The sequence below is a fragment of the Varroa destructor genome, unplaced genomic scaffold (assembly GCF_002443255.2).
Source record: "Varroa destructor unplaced genomic scaffold, Vdes_3.0 BEIS01000002.1, whole genome shotgun sequence".
Classification (NCBI taxonomy): Eukaryota; Metazoa; Arthropoda; class Arachnida; order Mesostigmata; family Varroidae; genus Varroa; species Varroa destructor.
The window spans coordinates 34,965,862-34,973,066 of record NW_019211455.1 but is presented as its reverse complement, the minus strand read 5'-3'; positions in this window follow the sequence as shown (position 1 = coordinate 34,973,066).

Genomic DNA, 7,205 nt, shown 5'->3' with positions numbered 1-7,205 from the left:
GGTTTCTATGTGTACCATAACAACTTAGCCGCCTTACAGTAATTCCAGTCGTCCATTTGTGTAATGCCGATGCCTGTCATCAACAACGACTCGCATTGAACTGGATCTTAATTATATAAAAGCCGTATTCTACAATTTACCAATCTTTTTGTTTAACGATAACTATATTACCGATGGTTCAAAGAAGCGTGTAACTGTGTTGCTCTCGTATACGTTACGTGATCTTGAAACAATCGTGTCTCAAGAAGGTACCATCATATTATTTAAAAAACAGGGTAAATAATGGAGGATACTCTAGGTGCTTGTTGACAAAATCCATAATTGTATAGTATTACTTAGTATTAGCTCTCTTTTTTATCTCCTTCTTCAACTTCTACCTCTCTCCGTAATTCTCTCTCTCTCTATACCTATACATAGAATTTCTTTGGAAAGCAGACAAGTAAATTGTTAAAAGACATTTTTTGCCATTCAGATAATTTGAAATAAATTATACAGGTAAATTTTTCAATATTCATTATTATTGCGTTTAATTCTACTTCACCTTCCGAGTTTTACGTTTGGTATTTAAGCCATTAAACAATGCTTCGTACGACTGGCTTTCCACGCGAAGCAATTTGTGTCTGCGCTGAGATTAAGCCTAGGCAGCATTCGGTATCCCTAAGTTTAGTGGAGAAATCTACTATTACGTTTAGCTATGAAAAGAGCTACTGAGTGCAATCATAACCCATGTTCAACAATGGTTACACTCACTAATATTTATAGCCAACCATTAGCCAAAACTATCAAAAAACTGAAATTAGCTTTAAAAAGATATTAATTTGGGAGCCAGTATGAAGTTGCTTAAAACAAGATCTATTGAGTTGAACTGACTTGAGGTACAAGTCCTTCCTATAGAGAAAAATATGTCTCTAGATCTCAAAATCTGTAGCAATTGTAGCTGATATGACTGTATCAGTATATGAACTAAAGGTCACTGAAAAATGATGCTTTTGGCGCAAGACTCATCTTAAAACACCTAAGTGAGTAATTACGTATTTTGAGTTCGTACAGTATATTTAAAAGTTTAATCATATGAAGTTGCTCGCTGCGTTAGTTTAAGCTAACTTGTAGGTTCATGTATGCAGCACGCCGTAGTTATTGTATAAATTTAATATCATATAGATTCATCAGATTTCTCAATCTTTGAAATAAGCAGACAAAATGTAATAACTAAGGGAAGTTAAACAGAGCAACAATACTGTTTTAGGTGAGACAAGATTCCCGAACTGCAAATTAACGCATTAAATGAAGAGACATATTACAATAAACATTTATTTACGTGCAATCCCATCGGCCAAAAGATGGCCCCTATATACCAAGCAGACCGTTTCGATGCCACAATACTCGCACTTAGTTCTAACTTTCTCTATGGAGAGCGATTCCAACAGTTACATGGGCTAAAGCAAATGCCACGCATGTATAGCATTTCCTGGGTACGTGGCGGTAAATGCAGGGGTTAAACCGAGACTTATCAAGGATTGAATTCGGCAAGTAAAAAATGTCTTGGACTACTGGATTAAGGAAAATCACATTGGATAAAATGAGACGCTAGCTTCGATAGGTTTGACGTTACTGACTAGAATTGGTGTTATTTATGCAAGGAGTCTGGATCCCCTGAATGTTGCCAGATATAGAACCGGCATTCTCATGGTACGAGCCATTGTAGGATATAACAAAAAATTTTCTAGTTCTTTACTTTTCGAGCAATTACGCAGGATTTGCAATTGCCTTATGACCGGTTCAATTTGTTTTAGCAATAGGTTGCAGCATGGTAATGTTTGAATACATACAGCCAACAAAAAAAGTAATTGATTTAAGGTGCGCAAACTCCAGCTCTAGACTACTTAACATCTTTATAACTGTTATACTAATCTTCAAGCTATAAAAGTACCTGATTCTCAATGACTAACATTTATCATATGATCTCTCTCTTTGAAACAAATTGGCACACGGAAGGTGCATCCGAAAATTGGCAGATCTAAAAAACTTTTTCTTGTTAGCTCGATGTATACCACACGTTTCCATTTGCCCTGAACTTAATTTTTTCAGAAATTCATGTTTGTGCTTTTCTTCTTAAATTTCGGTGTTTCTTTACAATTTTCTTGTGCTTTAGGGAGTCCTAGAATGCGCCGACATAGATCGCATCGTCTATGCTGTAACTTTCCGGTTACAGTGAGTCGTACTTTTTTTGGTGTTTTAACGCAAAATCAACTTTTAATCTTCACTTTTAAAATTGTCTTATTAGTAACGAAATGTCACTAATTTTGCCCGAAACCTTTTGACTACTTCCAGCAGAACTGTCACTTCAGGCATAATCACTGAACGTTTATTTTTATTAATAAACTATGTGTGCTTCTAAAGTTATGATTAACTGATGACGCTCAATTAGCTTATAGTTGCGGAATGTAATTATTTACCAACTTTCGTCCATTAATTGTTTATGGTTTTTTTTGGTTATTCACACTTTGGATGTCTGTTTGAAATCAAACCTAGCTCCTTGTCAAAACCGTTTTGCTTTCGAACTGAGTTTTTATACGTGTAAACGAGTAGTATATAAAATTAATGCATACAGATGCACAAGAAAATAGTATTGTTCCCGCTATTTCAACACATCGTTTACATTTCCTGTCATAGCCATTCTAAATTATTAGCGGTATCACTAGCCTTCATCGCAAACTATGGTTACTGTCAACTATTATTATATTACAGAAAATAAAATTGGACAGATACTACAGCCGTAACTCTGCTCTATTAAGCGACACTTACCTTAACTTTCGGTAGTTTCGCAAGAAAATAGGCAATTGCATAAGATTGATACATATACATTATACATATACACTAAGTAATAACACCCTGAAAATTCGATCGAGACTATAGATTAAAAGTAAAATACGCTGTTCGTTGTTAATTCGTTGTTATATAGACTTGTTTGCCTAAGTATTACACTAGCCTTACCCGTAAAGGGCATAAGTAGTAAAGTATCCTGTACTTTTTTGTAGGAAGGAAATAAAAGCATTCAGCCCCAACTACAGGCAGAAAGGAATGAACATCTTGAGGTATAAATTTTATGAAGTAATAATAGTTAAAGTGCCAATATTAAACAACTCTACATAATACTGGTGGTCTCGATTTACACAAAACATTCAACAAACAAAAGGGGTAAAGAAGATCGCTGTCCCAAAAAACTACAAGAGAATGCCAAAAAAATGCCCAAAAAACTACTCGGTTCCAACACAGAAGTAGAGAACAATTGCAACGTGAGAACTCAGAAAGGAATAAACGAGTGGCTGTAACGGTGCTGTTAGAGCACCGCGGCATGAAGCATTATAGAAAATGAGTTATTGCAGAAGAGATCCATTTTTCGCATACAATTGACCGCAGATGAAATCCGCATAACGCGCCTAGTATCCAGATTTGAGGCTGCATAAACCTTTAACCACCTCCTCTATGTTCCTCAATCGGCGCAATCACCCCCTTTTACCGTAATATCTATCGAAAAAAAGCGTAACTTTTTTCAATAATTTTTACAAGAAAAGTAATGATCACAGACTCTGTTTAGCAGAAAAACATTCTGAATAATTTAGAATATTACTTTATAAAGTATTCTTTTGTACCAAAAAAGATATACAGTAGCCATCTCTGACTAAAATTACCGAAAAGTACGGATAAGTATTCTTTCACAGGCCAACTGATAGTTGGTCCCCTTCCAACGGAGTCATTGCTCCGTTGTTGTGTTACCAATAAGTAAACACTAACATGTCCGGCAAATGTAGCCGAGACTATTACTAAACCGCTGCGTAAACTCTATTTTAAAAATGGTCGGGAACGTGTAACCTTAACAAATAACGTTGTATCAAAATACAGTTACAATAGGCTATCTTGCAGGGCTCAGTCGTTAACAAATTATCTTATTACTGAATTCCGCTAACAATTTGAAGCTCTAATAAATAATTAGTATAAATTTTACGCTTTATGCTGTGCTAACATTGCATCAAGTAGCTGACCTTCAACCCGAAGCAAACATATCTATCGTAAGATTCGAATTCGGCCTTCAGTTCGGTAGATTTTGCCACTGCACCATAACGGGCACTTCTACGAAAGCTATGAAATAAGTACTAGGTGTATCACCAATTAAAGTATTTAATATTACAGAGTAATGAAATAAAATGATACAAAGTAATGAAAAACAAGACTGCCACAGTTCCAAATAAGAAAACACGACAGGTAAAGCTGGATGTCTGGAACCTGAGAAGTGTTATAGTTTATGTTAGGCTGAGTGTGACATAAATGAATGAGCAGGCAGCTATAAAATACTGTACACGAGCTGATCTAGCAGTATATTTATTTGTATTCTTTTTATATTTTTATAATTATTTGTCTGTTGTTACTAAGCCATTTCGGCATTATTAGTTCAAATAGAATACAATGGCTTATGATTTCTCGTTTTACTCGCTTCAAATGAAGTTCTTGATTTTTCGAAAAATGTATCAACTTGGATTACACATACTCCATAAACAAAACTAGCCTCACTTCGATCAGCGTTACCTTTTCAGCGCTTATTCTGTACTTTCCAAAGACAGGTTACGTTGTGCCGGCAACGGTATCCTGCAGAACATTCCAAATAAAATATAGGTTTTTTTCGAAATCCAGTGAAACTTGATAATTGTCTAATGTTTACTTCTATCACACAATAGACAAGCGAGAATTACAAATCAAACAACACATTTAGTAAAAGTTTCTGGGTTTCGCCGACATATTTGCGTTCTTTTAATGAAAGTTTGAATAACAATTTATCGTAGTTTGGTTGGACCTCACCGATCTCACAACATATAACCTTCTATTATGAAACTGTGGTCGTCATGGGCTTGTTTCATAAGGTTTTCATCTCAAAAAACTTCAGAGGAAAAGTCCAGAAGCATTTAGCAGCATGGTCTAAACAGTCAAACCTGATCGTCTTTTCTGAATAGTCGCCAGCCACTTGGTCTCTCACTAACGTTAATATATACACCTCCAAAATCCTATTCGTACTATATGGTTTCAACATGATGCTCTCGATACTACTAAAGACCAATACGATTTTTAGTGAATATTTTCGTTAAACTAATTGTTGCATCTACCTTGTTAACTCCTTTGAATTTAGTACTCATGTGGCATTTGGTTCAAGGCTAACGACTTGTCGGGATCACAACACCGCCTTGCACTTTATTTAACTTCTGCGTTCTCTAGATGCCGAAAACTTCAGAAAAACTAGTGCCAGCGACACATCAAGTTTCTAACGCTACGCAAGATAACGTCTGACAATCTCAGAAGACATGGTTAATTTAACGTGTCATAATCAGGTGACTGACAATATATGACATCCAGACAAGGCTAACGTGTCATCAAAAAATCTTAAAAGTGTCTATTTTCAGCTAAGAGGAATCACTTGCGATCTGTCGTGGGCGGACACCTGCCCAAACGGTATTGAGTTTACCCCGCAAGTAACCTGCTAAAATACGTAGAATACAGCGTAAATGCAGCCTCATCTCGGATCATTTGTAGCAAATCTGCTTCAAAAGAGTGCCTGATACTCTCACAGTCTCTTTATCTATGAACTTTACTCGCTGTTTCAAATATGCAGCGGTTTCCTCACAGTCTAAAAAGTCAATTATATTAGGTAGTATTTGTAAAAAAGGGATCCCGTCCTCGAAAAGAGTGGTAGTGCAAAGGTGTATAAGATGCCTTACAATGGGCAGATAATTGTAAATATAATGTGTCGTTTTGTCTTGTCAAACAATATGCTAGAGTCACGACACCACGGCTTCAGAAGAGGGGGCTACTTGTCACAAACTCTCAAAAAGGCTTACCATTAGACCTTGAAAGTAGTGATAATACTCTCTGCATATTAGGTGCTTTGACTTCGCGTTGGTTTTTGATAGAGTAGATCACTACGTTCCGCTGCTGCACGTTCGGCTCAAGTAATTGCTAAGTGCCGCTCTTTTTTGTTGTCAGTCTGGTAGGTCGTTACATAAGTGCACAGAATATTTTTCGGATATAGCTCCAAGATAATACACAAGCTCCATAATATGCGCAATCTTCGTTCAAAACCTAGGTGTACTCTTTTGAGAAAGAGGAGATACGTACATACTAAATGTACGCTGATCGATTCAAGAAATCTGGGATAGTACAGGATTAATTTGCAGGAGGATTTTGTCGTCGATATAATATATTCCGTAACCAAATCGTGCTTGCTAGTATCGCTGACTATCCGCGTAGTACTGAGCTGGAAATAGCACGAATTTAGCAAGCGTACTCCACATGACGAAGTTTCTGCCTGCTGTGTCGTTAGGCAAATTAATTTGAGAAGCTCTTCTCAGTCCAGCCTTTCCTGGTTGTGACTGCTACATCCGCAACGGTGCTCATTCTATTGTGTTATATTATGTGGCGCTAATAAAAAAGACGTTGTGAATTGTATCATACGCAATAGTCCACTGAACTTCCGCCATGCGCGTCAGCACTCACGTATATGGGTGAAGCTTCTTCAGGGAGAAACACGCGATAGGAGCTTGAAAATGAAATCACCGACGCTATATTTGAAGATGCGTATTACACCGGGTTAGAGTACCGGACTTCACGAAACCGTCTACCGGTGCAGCAGATTATTAACCGGATGGATTGTTAAAGGGGACGTGAATCGGAAAAAAGCATGTTCTGACTCACGACGGCCTTTGGAGGATGGGGTAGGTGAAAATAGACTTTGGGCAACTCTAACGTCTGAAATTTAAGCATGACCTTTATTGCACCGTAATGCTCGTATCGCAGGAATTCTAAAGCTGTATTCTATTAAAATTAACATATTAGTTAAAAAAATTTATAATAATAAAACTTATTTTTCCTTAGCTTTTCACCTCAATACGATGAACATTCCAGACAGTCTTACTCGACGGGTTAACATAAATTCAGTCAGCCTTCAAATCGCATTTTATCGGCGTACATGTTGTAACCAAAGTTGAGCGATTATCGATTAGAAATTCCCGCGGTAACATAATGGCTTAGTCATCAACTAAAACTTGTTCTATCGGCAAACAAAGCATTGTGCAGTCATGCTCAAGCCATGGATATTAATGTGACCAAAAGTGACTCGAGTAGGATATTGTCTAAAGTAGTCTTACACGAGATCATAGACT